The 21627-nt window shown below is 40.0% G+C and overlaps 1 long non-coding RNA gene across 1 annotated transcript in view; it reads right to left on the bottom strand.

Annotated features, from left to right (window-relative positions):
- LOC135489672 (uncharacterized) overlaps nt 1–18709 on the bottom strand; it is a 28660-nt gene extending 9951 nt beyond the window's left edge. The window contains exons 1-3 of the long non-coding RNA XR_010447191.1: nt 18395–18709; nt 13569–13619; nt 12278–13439 (exon numbers count right to left, since the gene is read on the bottom strand). This is a non-coding gene — a long non-coding RNA (uncharacterized LOC135489672). The remainder of the gene's footprint in view (nt 1–12277; nt 13440–13568; nt 13620–18394) is intronic.
- Between the last annotated feature and the right edge of the window lie 2918 nt (nt 18710–21627).

The following is a 21627-nucleotide window of genomic DNA, read 5'->3' as shown; positions in this document are numbered from 1 at the left end:
GCTTCCCACAGTGTATGTTGTTGAAAATCCCTGAAATTGCAAAACGATAGCATTAATAATTAGCCAGCTGTGAGCTAACGAGGTAAAAAACAATGAGGCTCATTATCATGCAAATAAGTTACATAATTGAAAAAATTAAACCCACATGCAACTTAAACATATTACCTATCATCCTAGAAAATGTCAGTGCTCTCCGCCAAGCGGTTAGGAGGAGTTGTTGTCCGGAAACAGGATTTCATGCAAATTACGTAATCAATGATAACAAGGACGATGCCATTTTTGTTCATATCCCTGTGTGTCAAATCTATTGAAAAACACATAACCGTTTGGGCTGCAGAGGTGATAACTTATGGAAAACCAATGGGAGTCTGCGGGAAGGAGTCGTTGCCAAAAACGGGCGTCGGACGCGTGCGCAATATCATTTAGCAGACAAAGACAAAGCCGATTTCTGGTCAGAGGTCCGAAAAAAGGAATAAATCATCTCAGAAACCTCCAAACATGGTCGACGGAATAACCAGTAAAGCTGCTATTGGGGACCATTTTGCCAGGAAATATACAACTTTGTTTTCTCATTTTCCTCAGCTTCCTTTAATAGACAGATAATGACAACTACTGTCCATGACACAGACTGTCTTATTTCAGCCAAATGCTCATGTGCCAATAGTTCATGTAATCGGCAACATTTGCAACAGTGGACGAGATTGCTACCTAAATTTTAACAAGAATGACGGTTTGCCCGGGCTATCAACCAGTCATCTAAAGCATGGCACCCACAGGCTCCACACTTTGCTATCCTTTCTGTTCACTGCTATGATACGGCATGGACACGTTCCACCCGACATGCTAATTAGTGCAATTATTCCTAGTATTCCTAGAAATGCCAAGAAATCTCTAAACGATTCTACAAATTACACGGCCATTGCACTCAACAGCCCAATTTCCAAGCTTTTTGAAACCGTCATTCTTTCTAAAGCTAAGGAACAACTTCAGCCCTCCGACATGCAGTTTGGTTATAAGAAGGGTGTTTCCACCACCAGTTGCACTTATGTTGTTAGTGAAATAATCAAATATTATCTCAATGGCGGGTCTCAGTATATGCGATGTTGCTTGACGCTTCTCAAGCATTCGATAGATTGGAATATACACGCCTCTTCCGTCTTCGGATAAAAAGGAAGGTTTGTCAAACATTGAACATGAAACAGAAAATGCGGATTAGGTGGCTCGACTATAACTCTGATTTCTTCACAGTGACAAACGGAGTGAAGCAAGTGGGTATACTGTCTCCGGCTCTGTTTTCAATATATATCGATGAACTTCTAGAGCGCCTCAAGGACTCTGGTCAGGGGTGCTTTGTTGGGACAATTTTTGCCGGTGCCTTTGGGTATGCTGATGATATCACAATATTGTGTCCAACCAAATTCTCACTTGGAACCAAGCTAAACGTCGCCTCCATTTATTCCGAGGAATATCTAGTTATTTCTAATGCCACTAATAGTGTCACCTCTTATACTTGAGGCCTAATTGTATAAACTTTGCTGATGGTCCGCCTACAATAGCTTTCCAACTAGCATTGCACCCGTGGCGCAGGCTGGTTCAAATGGGCTATACCTTGAATAGATTGAATTGCAATGAAAATCTAATGCAATATCAAAGGAGCCATATCGAAGAGACAAATTAAACCAACAATTTGTCCACAGACTCGGACCTAGCTGTGGCGTGCTGTATGCGTGCATATAAAAGAATATCAGTTGGTCCGATAGAGATGATGAGGCAATGCCTCGTTCCTTAGTCAGCAATATGCGCCTTTTTATACGGAGAAGAAGGAGTACCCAGATAGGCCATCACATGTCGGCCTCCAAATGGCTCGAGCCAATTGCATTTTATCACTACTATAACTTTAAAATGCGTGCTCCTCCTACATGTAGCCAGGTCTCGGGCAAGGCACTTACTCGACAGGCAAGCTAGAAGTTCAGCACCGTGAGCAGCTCCTTGATAAGGCCATTTCAGGGTCAGCGCGCCTCTTCAGATCAAGTATTGAAAGCTGTGGTGAGCACATAAACAGACCATGGTAACCTTCATTTGAAAATCCCTTCATAATCAAGGGCTAGCTCTGGCTAACACAGCACCCATAAACAATAGACCACCAATTTGACCCCAGCTCCTTACTGCGGGAAAACCCAAGTCCAGCAACCGAAAGTACCAAAAATACATTTTTGTTAACATTTGAACTGCACACATACGTTTGTTTACAATTTATTTCCCCGCGAAATCTCGAACATCAGGTGACCTGCAATCGTGGATTGAAAATAACATTAACTTAATAGTTCAGCAGGTCAACAGGTACAGGCTGTTCCAATCATCCCCCGACAGCCAACTGTTCAACAGGTAATGTTAGCCACCCCACAGGGAGTGCAGGTAATTGGTTAAGCCCCTGCATAACTAAACAGCAATGACCTGGCTTCTGTGAGTGGTAAGGAGAATTGACAGTGTCCGATTAAAAATCCTTCATTACTGCTCCGCTGAAGTAAATTTCCGAAAATAAACATAACGTTGCATCAGGATAACATATCACCTGCAAACGTGCAAAATTTCGAGACGAAACACTACCCCCAAATGGCACTTTATCAAGCCGCCTTATAGTATTATGATATAGATTAGGTGCACGCATGATTGCGGAGGGGTCGGCCGTCCATTTAGGCCACCGTATTAGCCCTGATGCAAGGAATTCCGAGATAACCAGGACTGTGTCCGATTTTAAGCGCAGAGTCAATGTCTTATTGTCAAAATTCCATTTTTGCAAATTCGAAACTAAATTGAGATTGTTTAACATTTACTGCATGTCTTTGTATGTTTGTGTCATTTGGGACTTGAATGATAGGACGATTGAAACTTTTTATACTACCTGGCGGAAGGCAGTTCGTAGAGTGTTAGGTTTACATCCTATGATTTAGACAATTACACGATTACTACACTGTATGTAACTACTTGTTGCGAATAAAATGTATTGGTAAAGTTCAATATATGATGTATAACAATTAATTTCTGTAATCTTAGATATACCAATGGACCTTCCAGTTGCTTCGAATCATATACATGTAGATGTAAATGTTGACTAATTGTTCCTCTCAAGATGAGAAATGTATTTTGGGTGTTTCTGCACATGCACGTTCACATACACCTGCACGTGCACACACACATGCACATGTATATATAACCACACGATTACTACACTGTCCGTAACTACTTGTTACGAATAAAACCTATATAATACTGATGATAAAAATGATAATAAAAAACCTAATAAACACAAATAATGTTCTTGGTTGCACAACGCATGTGATATTGCGTACACAACAAATGGTTACAGTGTAATGACATGATACCATGGTTGCTATGACAACAGCTTCTAAAATAACACAGAAACTGATTCACAACATAGTCGGGCTGTGATTAGGCATCATTGTGATCCATTCTGTATCAATCAAATCATATCCAGACTCTACTGAGAGGACCCTCGCCAAATTACTCACCAAAGCTTTTTAATATCACGTGCATTATATATAAATATTAGCATTGTATCATGTGCATTATGTATTATTTGTTTTGTGTATTATCTCGGCCATTGATGTATTTAATTTGTATATACTTCTCCTTTCAGGAGGTTTTATTAAATAAATAAATATGTCAGAAATCTACCAAACATTTATATTATACTTTTAGGAGTCATGTTTACTAATTGCCACCAGTGGGTGTGTTGTTTATCAGCTTGAGTGACGCTTCACTATTTACAAATTAGTTTTACCAACTAACTATGAAATAACAACCCTCACAACGGTGGGAATTAAAAAAGAATCCAAAGTAAAAATCTTGTCAGTCGGGCCGAATTCCTGGGCCCATATTCATAAAAGCCTGCTAAGCCTGGTTGGCAACTATTTTTGACCCTAGCTGCCAACTAAACGCAGTTGGGTACTAAGTGTTATTCATAAAACCCGCTAAGCTCAGTTTCGTGCTAAGTTGTCTGCTAACTTCAGAGGTGCTCTGAGGTACCTCTAAGTCACTAGTTGGCAACTAATATTGTCAATTCTACATTGGATTCAGAGGCAAGATGAATTCAGGAGCTGGCAAAAGTGCATCGTGTGAAGAGAAAAGAACGGGATATTCAGAGATATACTTATTTCAATTTTTGTGATATATTAAAATCTTTTGAAAAAATTTTTTTTCAATGCAACTGTGTTCTGTTCATTCCACTCATGGCATATTTCATGAATTTGAGCATTATCACATGTTAAAATCCTGAAATTTTGAGCGAAATATTATATCATCGTAATCATACTAGTTTTGATATGTTTCTGCCTCTACAGGTGATATTTTGATTTGATGTTTAGGTATGCTCATATTACCCCCTCTAGTATTCAATGACATTGAAAAATCCTAAAATATCAAAGAATATCAAAACGTCAAAACTTTGATAATTTCTATACAATATCACGAACATTAAATGAAAATTTCTTTTTACTAAAAGTATTAGAAGTAACTTTAGTTTCCAGCAAAACTCAAAAAAGTGGACAAAAAAAAAATTAATCAACCGGGTATATCTTTTTTATTTTGGGGGCTTTTTTAATTCTCAAAATCAAACTATCAAACCCTGCAACATTAAAAAAAAGCCAATAGGGAAATAATATACAATTCCAACCATATGCCGCAAACAGAATCAAAATCGGTCCATCTTATGCGGAGTTACAAATTATTTTAGATGTTGATATTGAGTCGAAAGGCACACACAAAATGATTACATGCCATCCCCATTGAAAGTGAAACTAACGCGCCTTGTGGTATGTGGTTTGGGACAAAGGCCAAATGCCTAGCTAATAACTAACAAAATCTTAGTTGACAACTACCTGGCAATGTTCTTAGCAGGGTTTTATGAATAGGAAAATAGCAGCATACTATGGAGCAGACATTTGGCAGTCAGCTAAGGCCTAGTTGGCTGCTAGTTTACCCGGGTTTTATGAATATGGGCCCTGGTATATATCGTTCGATTTGGTTATTAAATCCCATTGATAACTTTTACCTGTCACTTTTTGACCCCCCCCCCCCCCCCCCCCAAGTAAATGATAATAATCACTATATTCACAAATCGATAACTCTGTTTCATCATGTACATTGTCAGATATCACACTGAAAGGTTGTACAGCATTAAACGCGATGTCGACCTTTGAAGGCATAAGGTTTTCAGTTAGATAGTTTTGTCACAGCGTAGAAAATAAAGAAGTGTACTAATCCGAATCTTACTTGAATAAATGACTCCCAGTTTTAGTGTTTTGGCATAGTAATTTTATGTCGCATTTTTTATTTTCTTTACTGTGACGAAACCCTTGATAGTCCGAATCTAGTGATATATGTCAGTGCTAACCTTTCCATGTTATGGAGTAATCGACCTGTGAATTTAGTAACTTTTTTTGGGCCACTTGTATCACGGTTATTATAGTCCGCCGTGCGCTTCGACTGAAAAATGCCTCGTTTTCGTGGGATATACGGTCCCAGAACATGCAGCAACAACGCATTGTTATGTACCACTATCCTATTACGCCATACGACGCCAGTTTTCTGGATGCAACCCCCCCGCTGTTGCAAATTATCTATTCAGCGATCACCCCTTTCATTGAGTGGGAATCTCTACGCAGGTCATATGCCGGTCTTACGACGTTACATAAAGTTAATGTTGCGAACTTTCGCAGTGCACAACGGAACCAACATTAGATGACCTCGTTACAACATGTTGAACATGTTAAAGCTAAAAAAATAGATTTTGAGCTCTGGGAGATACTTGCATGAATGCCATAACTTTTCCCTCCCCCAGGGCATTTAGCGAGGCATTCTCTGTAGACACCGTAGGATGCACTTTGTGTGATCGAGAGCGTCCCAATATCACTATATAAGATGTTCGGGACGAAAACGTATGCAATTTGTATCATAACAAACAAATCGATGCCAACATAACATCGCTCTTATTTCTTTGGTTTATCACCAAATTGACCTTGAAATACATTCTAAGGTATTTGGTTTTTCAATTTTCATGCTATAACTTTCTTTTTTTCGATATTTCAATATCAATATCAATGAAATCTCAAATTCGAGATCTCAAATTAAATGCATTTGGGAAATTTAAGAACAAATGTTGACACCAACCTGATGAAAAACCGAATAAATTGGAGTTACATATGTTGGCGTTGATTAATTGTTTGTAAAGATCAGTACAAATATGGTATATTCATCACTGCATTACCATGTTTTAAATGGAAACCTTACTAATACCGCTGTCGATTTGTGCGCTGAGGGAACTGGGTATATTCTGTAGAATATCGAAATCCACATCAAGAACATTCCCGAGAGCTCGGCGTCGGCCTTACACGGAAATGTATATTTGACCCGTCAGTTCTAAAATTCAGCTTAAGACGACCAGACCAATGAAAACATTTATATATTTTGAAGAAAACGAATAAGAAAAATTGACTTTTTTCGGGAAAAGTCCTGAATCGAGGAGTGCGAAGACGACTAACAAATTCTTAACCAGACCTAAACAGATTACCGTAATCATATATCCAGGATAAACGCATGCAATAACGGTTGAATGCGAAGCTCCTTCACTCCCAGCAGGTTTCTGTACTGGCTAAGAAAACTACAGGAAGATCAGGGAGTGAGGCTATTCTTTTGTCCTCTTAATTCCTCTTACGAAAGAAATGTATCAATTCCTCTTCATTGGCAGAGAAAATAACGAGATCGACACATCCACCCTCTACTGACAAACCTGAACCGCTAATAAACTAGCCGCCAAGCACAACCTTTATTGATCCAACTCCACCCAGGATATAAGGGAGAAAATCCACTGCACTGCAGCTTGATAACACAATGGCGAGTAATATCCGTCGAAATGATGTCGTAAATCATTAACACTGTGTAGCCATTTTCATTTTTATCAGGAGTGTGAAATCAACGATCGGTTTGGAAACTCACTTGCCTGACCTTACTTTGATTGAAATAGAAGGTACTTTATTTCAAGGAACAATGTCTTTTTTACCATAAAAAATAAGATTAAAGCTGACGGGTCAAATACACATTACCGAGTGAGGCCGAAGTCGAGCACTCGGGAATGTTCGTGATGTGCATTTGGATCTTCTGCCGAAATATACCCAGTACCCCCAGTACACAACTCGAAAGCGATGCATTCTCTTCAGACACAGTAGGATGAACTTCGAGTGAAAGCGTCCAGAGATCAGTATATAAAATATTCGGACAACATAGTCTGAATACGATTCAATCACTGGTCTCCGAACTGTATCGGTTAGGCTTTCATATAAAACTATGGTAGTGTAAAAAAATTAATTGACCGAACTATTTGTATCTTTAAAAATACTCAACGCCAATATTTTACCCTAATTTCTTTGGTTTATCCTCTAGTTGGTTCCAAAATATATCCAAACATTATTTGGTTTGCCAATGTTGGTGCTGTAACTAATTCATTCAAATTGATATTTCAATATCAATCTTATCGAAATATCAAATTAGAGATCTCAAATTAGAAAGCATTTTGTGAAATTTAGGGATGTATTTTGAGACCAAACCTGATGATTAAACTGAAGCAATGAACACATATATTTAACACATGATCACATCAACGGTTCTAAACTATCTGTTTTAGACTGGATGTGAAATAAGTTAATAGGAAATGTCCTGGGAACATTGTGCTCACCTGTGAATCATTTAGTTGCAGTTGAAATTGCATATGCAGGTCAAATTGACTTTTAGATGTGACAAAATGTGGCACTGTCAATGACACTTTTAGAGTTTGACCTCTGTGAACTTGATAAACTAGGTCACAATTGACCTAAATTGGGTCAACTTGTACAGATACCCAATAGGTGTCTCCAAATAAAATCTGAAGAATCTCAGACATATAGACAAGTAGTGAAACGTATCAACTCTAGTGGAATTTTAGAGTTTGACCTTTCTGACCTTGGAAACTAGGTCAAGGTCAAAATGTTATACGTTTTATGTCAATCTTGATCATATCGATCAATGATGCACCTTTGAGGATCACACAGTGAAGGTTTCTTGATATAACTGACATTGAGTTTCATGACCTGACCTATTTACACCTGAAAAGTATATCACATTGACCTGAGTTTTTGATAATATGTACAGATGTCCAATAGGTGTCTACATATCAAATTTGAAGAGTCTCTGACAATGAATGACGAAACGTGCTACCTTCGCTGAAATTTAAGAGTTTGACCTCTATGACCTTCAAAAGTAGGTCAAATCAAAAACCCATATATTATGTCATGTGATCTTATCTGAAGTATTGACAGTAAAAATCAGTTGCATTGTTCTAGCTATCAGCGTTCATGAGATATTGACAAAATACGGTTTTCAAAGATGGTCGCCTGGAGCCAAGAAAGTAGGTCAAATGGCAATGATTTTTTCTGTGTTGAGTCATGTTGTTATAAGACATCCTCACACCGAGTTTAACCTTTCTAGACTAGTGAGCAAACGTGCCCCTATTGTTGACGGACGACAGACGAACGACAGAAGACGGACAAGACATGATGACAATAAGCTCCATGTGAGCTAAATATTACAAAAAGTTGAAAAAAACTGGTGTGCCATTGTGACCAAATATTCTCAACTTTTTGTGATATTTTTCCTCCTTATTAAGAATACAAAACATAAATTTAAAAGGTTGCTCGAAATATGGTTGAAGGTATCGGTTTGCCCCTAAAATATAATTGAAATGGTATACGTAAATATGGTCGAAACTGTTTTCATCACTCAAATGAAGTATTAAGGTTATTGAATTCCTCCAAACGAAGTGAGTTTTGTGTACATCAGTGACCTTATTTGTACTGCATTGTATACCTCTGTTTATAAACAACATTGGAGGATTATACTTATCTCTATCTGGACTCTTTCACTCGAAGTGCACCTTACGGTGTCTTGAGAGTATGCCTCGTTTTGAGTTGTGCACAGGAGTACGGTGGGTAAAGTTATTGGTTTACCTTTGCAACACAATAGAAAGAAGGCCCTCCCACTACAGTGTTGGAGGGGTACAATCGTATGAAAAAATAATGAATGTTGGCCTAACGCCCCTCAAAATTAACCAATCTTCTGTTTGTCTCTCTTCTCATGGTAAGCACGTATATTTTAGGCAAACCGATACCTTTAACCACCGCGTGGGGGTAATGGATGTAGTCAGTAGACGATCCAAATGCGTATCACGGACATTTCCGATTTCTCGGCTTCGGCCTTACTCATGTTACTCGGGAATGTATATTTAACCCGTCCAAATTCGAGCGGCTTTGTTTAAATGCAATTCACCGTGTGTCTGGCCATGGCCTAAATTCTTAACTGCGAGGTAAGGAAAAAATAACGCAATAGGTCGCGTTTTACCAATGTAAATCTTCGAAGAGTAACATCGGCTGTGATCATTTTCAAAATCAACCATTGTAACCAAGCTGTGGAAACTGTAGTAGATTTGTGATAAACAGTCTAAATGACCACGACTTGCAACTTACATGAATTGGTAGAGTTAATTTCCCTAGCCAATAAAATGGCGCCATGATATTCGCTGCACCGAAGACCAATCGGGATCAAAATCGGAATAGCGTGATAACCCAGTCAGATTTAGATTTTTCTTTCATCTTTTGTACAAAACAAAGATTGGAACATTTATTGTAAAGTGAAAGGTGAGTTGGCAGTCGACATATTGGTAATAATGCTCTTGATAATGCTATCAGTTCTTTAAAACACAGCCGACGGAATCAAGGCTCTGCAAGTGGTTAAAAACTGTGTGAAGATCAATCCACAGACTGATGTCCCGTAAGTGACCGAAAGGTAAGAACTTCAGAAATATCGCCAGTGCTTCACAAGTTCGCCCCTTGTACATAAATGCACGACACACTGTACAGGGGGCGAACATGTGAAGTGAAGTACCCCAGAGACGATAGCTAAAGGTAAAGTGTCGTCTTTTTGCTAAAGCCTTTCCAAAATCTGATCATGCGTAGAAGAATGATATGTACCAATACATGCCATAAAAGAATATGACAAAGATAGGAGCGGAAAAGTTGCCGCCCCTTTGAAAACCTACCTGACACATGAGTACAAGAGCACAAGGCCCGACTATCATCTGACCGACGAAACGTCGAACGAAATACTGTTTGAGTAAAGCACCGTTTAAGTAGATTTTTAATGGCCAAGGCTCCCGCATGGGTGTTTCCACAGTATAAATTGAAAGCTATAAGACGCTTTATTAATCCTTGTCATACGATTTGTTTTACATACTACACACAAAAGCGCACTATGTAGCCATAGCTACTCAAAGCAAACATACAGATAAAGTAATATCGATATTTCCGCCTCAAATTTATTTTGCTTTGTGTATCTAGACTGCATGGGGCGGCCTCGCGATCGTCAAGTTGTCGAGTTGTCGGAATGAACGGATGGAACATGATAACTGATGCATTATATACACTGCTGTGAGCGGCTTTTTACTTCGGAATAGTATTGTTCTTCTTCTGTTTCACGAGTAACCCTTCTTTTAAAGTGTCTTACGTTTTTCCAACTCCTAGATGAGTAGAAAAAAACGCAATATTTGTTATTTTTAGCACGCACATCTACTGGCTCGAAAAACGTTTTCCGCCTCGTTTGTCTACGCCAAGTTCGGACTTTTAAGTCACTCCACTATCATGACGCAAAGCCATTTGCATTTTCGTCGCAGTAAGCGTGACCTGGGCGTGTAGATGTTTGTAACCGTGAGCGCTTCGCCGTGCATATATCTGCACCAAATAGATCTCGGCAGGGAGGCCAAATAAACTCGGGTAAAGTTGGGAATGGGAATAGCGTTATAATTCAGTCAGTTTTGATATTTTCTATTTTGTGTTGATAATGCGAGTTGCTGTAGAATAGACAGTAACTTGGCAGCTTACAGCCTTTTTGGTACCGGTATGCAAAAATATGTATGATGACGTTCCCCGGGCATCAATTTTTATTAATCATTCGTATTTCGTTCATATGTCAATTCCATGAGCTGAATTATCAGACAATGAGGTGCACTGATGAAACGATAACTTCCCGGAACAGGTCCAATTGCCGGCAGGGGTGACCGAAATTACAATCAATACTTGATTTCGAGTGAATCAAAAAAGCGAGAAAACTCGATTTCCCCAATCTCATATATGAATATATATCATATAAGTTTTAACCCGGGTGTCGAGGGCAGGCATGAGTGTACATGTTGAGAGCGAGTTTCAAAAAGTTGATATCGTCCGACACACTGATTTTACGCTTTCAATGAAAAACTGTGACGAATCTGTATCTGAAATCTCTCAAAATGTGTCTGGTATAAGCTACTGAGGACATTTGTAGGGACATCAATGTTTGGCCCAGACCACAGAAAGTAGCTTTTTGTCCGACGGAATGATAGATTTTGTTTTGATTAATGAGTAATAATAGAGCACAACATAAGAAACACAAGTGTAAAAACCGCATAAAATCAAACTAACCGACTTCAAGATATGGCAGGTAGAAAATTAAAACATTCCAGGTGGTGCAGGAAGAACAAACTGCTGATTAACATTGTGCTGTACTGAAATAAAGTTTTTTATACATTAGTTTTATGCCTATCTTTTAAAATTAGACATTAGCATGTGCATATTCACTTAAAGCTCAATGCACATCATCAATTTGTTCTTCCTGCGCCTATACATGCTTCCCGAAATTGGTGGCTTGCATTGGAACTAACTTTTTCCCCCTTGTCCGTCATTAAAGGCATTTAAGTGTGTTGGTCAACCATGACTATCTCCTTTGTCCCTCCACAATAACGCCGAGTTTCCCCTTATGACATCACTATTCCGGACACTCAGCGCCCCATTTCTGGAAAGGTGTATAGGTCACCTATATTAAGAATATAAACTTTACGTTTGTAAAATGTAGCATTAAAAAGCTTGGTGCGGGCTTTATTTTGGTGATGACCACTTTTGAAAAACGCCCTTATGCGCCTGTGATGATTGGATGTTGAAAAGTCCTGCTAGATGAAGCTTCCACTGCATCGCCATCGCTGGAATATTGGGCATTTCAACAGTGAGCGCCAAGCCGTCCAACCGATGACTGATGATAACCCAGGCGGAGAGGACAGACATGAGTGTACATATAAAGCTTAACTGCATGAACAGAAACAAAAAGACTGACTGTATAAACTCGAGTAAAATACCAGCCGACTTACCGTCAACACATTAAGAATCGTCGTCCTAAAAGCTCAACCTATGATCCCCGAGCTATACCGTCAAGCAGCAATGCGTTTGGCATACTGTATCATGTTTACAAACATGAAAACTACTGGCGCATCCACATCGACTCGCTGCATGAAAACTGACATTACATTGTGGTCAGGTGAGCAAATAAAAGTCACCACGGCATTCTCTGCTATTGTATTCGTTCTATCTTGAATGAGCGTACATGAATGAGGACATTCCAAAAAACGACTTACTATTTATAACAGCACAGATTCGTCATTTGTTTAAAAAGTAACTGCTGTTTGGTTTTGCATTCGTGGGTTGAGGCCAGGTGTGAAGTTCGGGACATGATTTATCCGTCCACCACGACTAACTTGCCCAACACGCAAAATATTGAATATACACAATCCAGGCCAAGTTATAAATGACATTTCACTTGTGAGTTTCTTTTCAACGGCAGACCACAGTTTTAATCCACAGTGCAGTACAGGCGTGGCTGAAATTGTCATCATTTTCAAATCGTGCTGGTCAGGACATCTCAGGCGTGTTAGACATTGAAAAAGACAGGCACATTCTGTCACAGTGTATGATGATGATGATGATGATGATGTCTATCCTCGACGTCACAGATCTTATTCTTTATCTGAGAGAATCCTTCTGTTGGATGATTGTCATGCTGCTTACATTTTAAGGCAGCCTCGTGAGATTTCAGCCACCGAATTTGCAAGGGAGCACAACATCCCTCGAAAGACGATGCGACGATGGCTCAATGAAGAAAAAGAAATTAGAGAGAGGCAGCGTGGGGCCACCAATCGCCAAGCTAGAATGCATCGGCAAAGACAAAGAGGCGTAGGTAGGTCTCGAAATGGCTTTGGGATGCGGCAGGCGAAAAATTTCATCAGCATTTAAAAAAAGTTTAATCCCACAACCGAATGATAATCAACAATGTAATCGCTTGATGTGGTTCTTGGGAACTTTGTCGTTATTTGGTGATGATCGAGATGAAACTTTTTATTTCAGTCCTCTGGCCCGGGGTTGACCGTTTGGTTACGGAGTGGATGAATGGACGACGTGGACAAGGACTCACATTGTCCGAAGAGGATTTGATGATGCAGAGTCAGCGTGAGTTCAATGGATGGTTGGCAGAGCTACCTGATGACCAACAAGAAGAATACCAGATGAACAGAATTAACTTTGCAGCTTCAAGAGGATGGTTACATGGATTTTGAAACAGAAATGACCTAAGTAACCGAAAATCGTGCAAGGATTCAACAACTTTACCTGTAAATGCTGATGAACTGGTGGAAAATTTCCGCCAGGATGTCGCTGCAACTGTTGAAGAAAATGGAATTGATCTCATCATTAATGTGAATGAGACTTTTGCCCTATGGGACATGGCTCCCAGATACACATACAGAGCAAAACAAGTAGACGTACGCACTTCCTGCGGCAACGCAAAGCTTGGTGTTAATACTAATGTTGGGCATTACTGTCGACGGGAGAAAGATGTCCGCCAGTGTGATCTTTAGGCGTTTAAAGGCCATATATCAAGGTTTTTTGCCATTTTCTGCTGTAAGACGATTTCAAAAGTGTACCTAACACTTTATACAATACAGAAAACCAAATGCAATTAGCTCAATCCATTTTGAAGATATAGCCAATTATGTGTTTGACAACTTGATTACCTAATCAGGCTAGCAACTGGCTTGTTAGAGCCAGGCGGCGGGTTCAGCAAAAGTTGTGATGTAGATCAGGTCATCTGTACATGTCATGCAATCATAAAAGCAGGAGGGCCTTAATTAATTATGCACACCTGGAAGTAATGTGTTTCATTCACTATGGTGTATTGTGTGGCTCCGAATTGTGTCAAGGATAGCACAAAGAAAAATCGAATGACGGATGGGACCCATTTTCATGAATTTCCAAAGCCAGTTGAACGAGAGAGGAGGAAGCTGTGGATTCGGAAGTGCAAACGTTTGGAGTGTTGGAAGCCTGGGCCTTCGGCCAAACTTTGCAGTGATCACTTTATCGATACGGATTATCACATGAAGCCGGATATCTGCATCCAACTGAATATTAAATGCCACTTGTTAAAAACAGCTGTTCCAACCATGTCAATTGCATTTAATGCCCGAGGCTGCTGAGGTCGGTTGTTATACATAATGTGTAGGCCCTATTGGGGCCTGTGATACCGCATAGTGTCTTCTTGTGTTCCAGCCATAGCAAGGTGACAGCGACACAGGTCAGTGTCAGTGACAGCCACTGTCAATGACAGATTATTGTCATCTGACATCTAGGCCTATCTAACGTTGCACGGCATTATATCGTCACGTCAAGATGATTGTGCATAATACCGTCACTTTTCAATAGTAGTTCAGCGTCATGACATAACTGGCGATACAACACTGACGAGGCGAAACAATATTGTGCAACATTAGTCTGTTCAAAAATCATACATGTTATGCATCTGCAACCGTCTATCAATGTCTTCTTTGCTATATCGGCAGGTCTGCCATGCAAATTGATTAACCACAAATTCTAATCACTTTCGTCCGAATGATCACTCTCATTATGATCTAGTGATATTAATGGCTCGAACATGTACAGCTCAACGTTTAAATATCCTTCTGTATCGACCAAAACATCCTCAAATTCACTGCTCTCACTCTCTGAACTGTATGCGGAAGCCATCTTGCTTTGTTCTGACTGACCTGATCTACGTCATCCAAAAATCCCTAGCGGCCACATGTGGAACTAATCTAAAGTTGTGTGTGGTGGGAAATTCAAATAGTTTAAAATTGAAAATTGAAATAACTAAATAATGACTTTATTATTAGAATTTTTTTAATGTCTGGGATCTTTTTTTTTTAACCCTCAACATATTTCATGAGTATCAAGCATGTTTTCAAACCTTGATATATGGCCTTTAAGGGCAGACGGAGAACAAATACAATATTTACAAGCTAACGCTCCAGAAAATGCCCGGGTAACAGGTTGACCAACAGGTTCGGCTAACTGGGAAACGCTTCTGGCCTGGGCTAATGATTGCCTCCTGCCTTTTGCAGGGGATGCATTTCCCTTTCTCTTAATTTGGGACATTTTCCCAGCCCACAGAAATGCCCACCTCCAACAGACAATCAAAGATTCACCCGGTTGTGTGCACATGATTCCTGGGAGGTGTACCTCGATTGTACAACCTCTTGACCTGACGAAAATACGATCATTCAAAAGTAACATGCGCAGGCTGTGGAAGGCATGGAAAATTGCACACAATGATGAACATGGCCAATCTCCTGCCATATCAAGGTTTGCTGTCATGCGCATCATTGGCGAGTCCTGGGGTCAGATAGCCCCTGAAGCGATCCACACCGCGTGGAGAGCCTCTAGGCTACTTCAGAATGAAGAGCCTGTACCGGAGCATGTAGACCTTGATGGAATAGATTTTGGTGGGGAGACAATGAAGGTAGTGAAGATGGTGTGATCCTTGAGGATGAGCATCACGATACTGAGTGATTTCAAATTTTTGTACCCCTTGCATAAGATCCGTGCATTTTGATTTGGAGTTTGGCCCACGAGGCATTAAAATTGTTTTTGTTGAAATCGCGAGCTTTTTCAATTTAAGTCCGTTAGTCGCAGGTGAGGGTTAATGAATGTCATGTCATTTCTATAGACTGACATCACCACGGGATAACAATTACAATGTACGCCTAGATCGATTTTCATGAGCATGTTACCCTAATCTGGCCTTTCATAACTTGGCCTGGAATGTGTATATTCAATAATTTGCCTGTCAGACAAGTTGATCGTGGTGGCCGGATAAGTCATACAATACACCTTTCCAGAAATGGGACGCTGAGTGTCCGAAAAAGTGATGTCATAAGGGGAAACTAGGCCTTATGGTGGAGGGACAAAGGAGATAGTCATGGTTGACCAACACACGTGAATGCCTTTAATGACGGACAAGGGGGAAAAGTTAGTTCCAATGCAAGCCACCAATTTCGGGAAGCATGTATACAGCAGTGGGCATAAACCGCGAGATGCGCAATGTGAAATCACGAGATGCCAGCCTCGGAGAGCGCACCATCCGCCAGAAAATGCTTTGCAAATATCATGGAATCTGAAAAGGCGAACATTCATGGATCGAGGCTATAGTAGGGAGCTATCCTTATTTCCATTTTTAATGCAATGCAGGATTTTTTTCTTCATTCATGGTAAACTGTCACAAACCAACTCCCTTCTCGCCGATTTTTTTCTTTTTCTGTTGACATTTCAGATTTTCATACCTGCCGTGAAGCTACTCTCTTAATAAAGTGTCCGAGATTTTTTATGATTTGTTCGCATATTATTTGCCATTAGGCCGACTAGTATCGTCAGAATAAGTTCAACACAGTGATTGACAAAGCGTTTGAAAGTCTCGCGAGTGTGGCTTTACAAGCGTTTTTCAGTCGATGTGCATGCGATAAAGGGAAGATCATACAAAACACCATAATGTTATCAAGCTCTTGTACCAGCTCGGACTACTGTATGTCATGCCTCCTCGCGGTATAACGCAGAGTGTAAGAGTGGCCTTTTCAAAAATGGCAACCGGCAGTGAGAGTCGTGTGTTTCGACATACAGTTGCATGTAGCCTTTTTACTGCCTTCAGCCGCATTGCCATTTAATTGAAAGTCTCAGGGCTGCTCGGAAATTGGGATTGTCATGGTTCAGTGCAGCAGAAAATCTTGGGGCAGAAAATAATGATTACTCATCTCGCGATTTCGCGAGTTTTCATCTCGGGTTTTGATAAGCCGTTGAGATGATACCTTGGAGGTAACTGAATATTCATATTTTTGAAAAATTAATTTCTAGGTTTGCCCATCAAATCGAAATAGCTCATGATTGAATCCACTATTTGTAAGTAAATATTATGTGCATTTAATACTATTTTAAGGGACAACATCGATAATTTTAGGCTCCTTGCGATAATTCTAATAATATTTCCGTAGATTACGACGTAACATACGAGTAATTCTTTATATGAAGATCTGGCGGATGTAATGAAATGGGTTTGACTCCTCTCGTTTTTGAAAGGATATTTTTATTGTGGTCGATCTTGTCGAACGCTGGACTATACACGAGTCATTTACCATCGGTATCGAGACTTGATAAACAGATAGAAATGTCGTTCCAAAATTTAACGAACGTAAATAACCTACGGCATCATAAACATAATTTCAAAATTGTATTGTCCCGAGGTTAAAGACAAGAAAAATGAAATGGCCAGGGCCATTGTGCTTATCTCACCACAGACATGTTATTGATTTCGATTTTAGCAACCTGGTGGCCAAACCAGGAATCGAACCTGACCGAACTTTAGTCTACAAGGGGTGACATATGTACCAAATTCAAGTCAATAGCTCCAGCAGTTACAAAACGGGCCACCATTGGCTAATTCACGCTATTTGACGTGTGACCTTGAAAAGTAGGTCAAATCAAAAACTCGTGTGACATGTCATGTACCAACTACGATAATAATTTGGTGATGATCGAGCCCTTAGTTATGGAATTATGGCACTTTTTATGTTTTCGGTTTTAGCCACCTTGTGACAATTTCAAGTATTGAACCGGACTGAATTTTGGTCTCCCGGTGTCATTACATAGGAGAACATATATACCAAGTTGCAAGTTTACAAAACGTTCATCGCTAACGGACGAAGTCGGACGCTACGATATAAGATAAACTCACCCTCTGGAGGTGAGCTAAAAAGAAATTGCCATTTTTGAAAATTACGGACATTTGCTCAACTTTGGCCCTCGCAAAGATAGTCGACGAATTCCCGAGTTCTAGCTCGGGTTCTGAGTTGCAACTCATAAATCCTGAGTTGCAACTTTAATAGGATTCCTGCCTCATAAATGAGGAATCAGCAGTTGCAGCTCTTGAATATCGAGTTACAGCTCCGTATTCACGAGTAGCAAAACACGATTCCTGCCAGTAAGTTGTATGTACACGGACATGTAAGCAAATATAAGAAGGTTCCTGCACAAGTACCAGCATCCAAACCTGCTGGTCTGTACGTCCGCCCCTTTATCTGAAGTTGTACCACAATTTAAAGTAGGGTTATACTCACTTTATTCACTAACTCTAGTGCACGAAACATGGAAGGTTTAATGAGACGATCAAACACTGGCGCAGTCTCCGAATTTGAGATGTTGGTGGTCCGTGTATCTACATGTATGAGCAACTTATCACAATATTCCGATTGCTTCACAATGCCCACTGTCATGACTGTGTCACACGCGACAAACAATGCAGCGAGTTTCCAATAATATCGTCAGCATACTATGTGGCAACAGTTACATGCATTGGAAATATAGTCTCTACATTGCCTGTCACGCTTAAGGCAAGTTTGTCGCGTAGCCATTCGTTTCTCCGTAAGCACCCATCGCCTTGGCAGCGTGAAGTCGGCGCGGTCGGTTGCTAATTTTTTTACAAAAGAAACTTGGAACCTAATCAATAACTATCTAAGCATCAAAACAACACACTGTGTACTTTAATTGTCAGTTGTTATGCACAACATAGTGCTCAGATGGCATCACTGTGTTCATATGGCAATTGCAATTGCTTTCTCGACCAAAATTCGATCTACCACACGATCTTCGTGAAAAAGGATCGACAATTCCCCAGAGGTCTCACCACAAAACCAACCAGTTGCTGCTGCCGACATGACCATGCATGGTTAATTATTGGACAAGACTCGGGCAAAGTTATACCGGAAAGTTAGACACGAACTGATAGCACAGCTTTAATAATTGTATATCTCTAATATTGATTTACCAGCAACAGCTGCTGTCGAATGCGCAATACACGTGGCGAATTAATCAGATACAGAAACGATTCAGTCGTCTGAAAGGCCGATCGTTGTTCGTGTGCATACATAGGTGGACAGTAGCCTATAGTGGACCCCATACCTCCGGCACAAATCCAATAGGGTTAAGACGCCGGTAATGATATGATACGATATAATATGATATGATATGATATGTTGTTTCTCGTAGTACCATTAGCAAATAGAAAAAAACATCGTCTTGCCACTTTACAATAAATAGGCATATCCTAACTGGACTATATAATGTATCTATATACATACTGCAGCTTGAAATAAAGGTATACCCGTTTTGTATTTAAGTATTAATTAAATTGAAGATATCAATTTTAAGTTCAGTTTCAAACTTTGTAGTAACGATATATATAAGCAAGAGGGCGACATCAATTTTACGTTGCTATTATGATCTGTGATTATGATCTGCGACGTTCCGAAGAAAATACCTACTAACACATGTTGATACTAAACTTAGTTAATAGTGTGCCTTGATTGAAGTAATTATTCCTTAATCAACATTTCTAAGTTTATCTATTCATTATGCACTGACATGACTTGGTCGCAATTGATGTAGTTAGTGACCTCTTCAGAACGGACTTCTTGAGAATCAATTTTGCACAAGCCCAAATTTGTGACGTTAAAGGACCATTGGCATTATTAAGGGCAATATTACGAAGCTGTCGGCTGCCCCAGTCACCTCCTATTCTGCACAAGTAGGTTCCATCAACAAATTGCACCAAAAAAGACACATTCAAATCTGACTGAATTATCGCGCTTTGCCGATGTTGACTCCGATTTGACCCAAGTTAGCTTTCCACGCGGCGGGCAGAAAATGCATGCTGCATACCGTCTGCAGACTGGGGGTTTTCTCATGAGTCAATAGAATCTAAGGTCTGGGATTAGGGGACCATATCAGCAGTTGCTTTCAGCCAACTTCTGTATTAAAATTAAGATCTGGAATTAGGGGACCATCTCAACAGTTGCCATGTGATTTTCACACTAAAAAATAAGAGGCCATTTCAGGTATATGCCAAACGGTAGAACAAAGATTATCTAGGCCGTTGTGCAAACAGGCTTTGCGATACACCACGAGTTGGGGTGTAGGCCTAAATTCCTTTAACTGTGAACCAAGTGCATCCACTGGCACGCTACATGTATGTGTGACTCGCACGGATTTAGCACGTAGGGCCAACATGATGCTAATCAGCTAGGATGTATCTTGTGACCAGGACTGTAGTAATAAACATTTGCCTGAAAACATTTTTTATTTGGCCTAACAGCACCTGTTTAGAATGTCAAAGAGGCCGGTATTTTCACTTAACATCAAGAGACAGAGGACAACTGTCAAGGTGGGTGTTTGATATACAATGGTTTTCTGTTCCCTGGGTTTCTTCATTCTGTTATTTTTAATTATATTTACCCATGTCATTCAGCACTTTTTATCATGAAATGCTGCCTTTGAAACGAACCCAACCTTGCCGGCCAATCAATTACCAGGCGCACGAGGCACAACAGGCCGATACAATATACATGTTCTGTATTAAGTACGTCATATGTCATGCACACCCAAAAAAATCTTCCTGCAAGATGATTCACAGGCAATTCAAATATAAGAAAACAAACTTTGAAAAAAAGTTGGCGCAAAGCAACTACTGATATGGTCCCCTAATTCCAAACCTTAGATTCTATTGAATCATGAGAAAACCCCCAGTCTGCAGACGGTATGCGGCATGCATTTTCTGCCCGCCGGCTTTCCACGCACCGATCCTTTCCACGTTGAACGATGCTCTAGTCAGGCGTTTCCTTGTGTAGCGGTAAAAATGGCTTATATATTTTGTCACCGTAAACGTCGCAACTCTGAACTCGAACCCAAAGACAAAACCATATAAGACATCTATTTACATTATTTATTACCCACGTCACTCTAACTTCTTATCTACAACCGACACTGAAACATTACAAAATTATGTGCACAACAAAGTATCAACAAGAGTTGATATGAATGAATCTTTACCATACTAAGGCCAAGGGTGAAGTCAACTACACACAAAAAACTAAATGGGCGAAATCCACCCAAAAATGTGGGTAATTCCCTTGTCCTCACAATTACCAAGATAATGGGTAATTTGACGTACTTGTAACAGTAATCCTAGCTCATTCCGGATGGGCAGGGCCAGCCTAGTGCAGGTTTCCGAATTACCCATCTCATGGGTAAAATTCACTCCAAGGCAATATTGGGTAATTTCCTTGTCCTCACAATTTTACCGAGTTAGTGGGTAATCCAACAGCCCATCATGGGCTGGCCTTGCCCATTAACGGTGTGCCCGTCCCACATGGGCATGCAATGCCAGTTCATGATGGGCTGTCGAATTTCCCCCTCCCATCTAAAAAGCAACAGAACCATAGCAATAACACTATGTCTAAAATAACGTTTATTTTCTCAAAAAAAATGCTTTAACAAAACTTGAAACATTCAATGT

The sequence above is a fragment of the Lineus longissimus genome, chromosome 6, assembly GCF_910592395.1.
Source record: "Lineus longissimus chromosome 6, tnLinLong1.2, whole genome shotgun sequence".
Taxonomy (NCBI): Eukaryota; Metazoa; Nemertea; class Pilidiophora; order Heteronemertea; family Lineidae; genus Lineus; species Lineus longissimus.
Note: the sequence above shows the minus strand (reverse complement) of the source record. Positions and strands in the feature narration are given on the sequence as shown.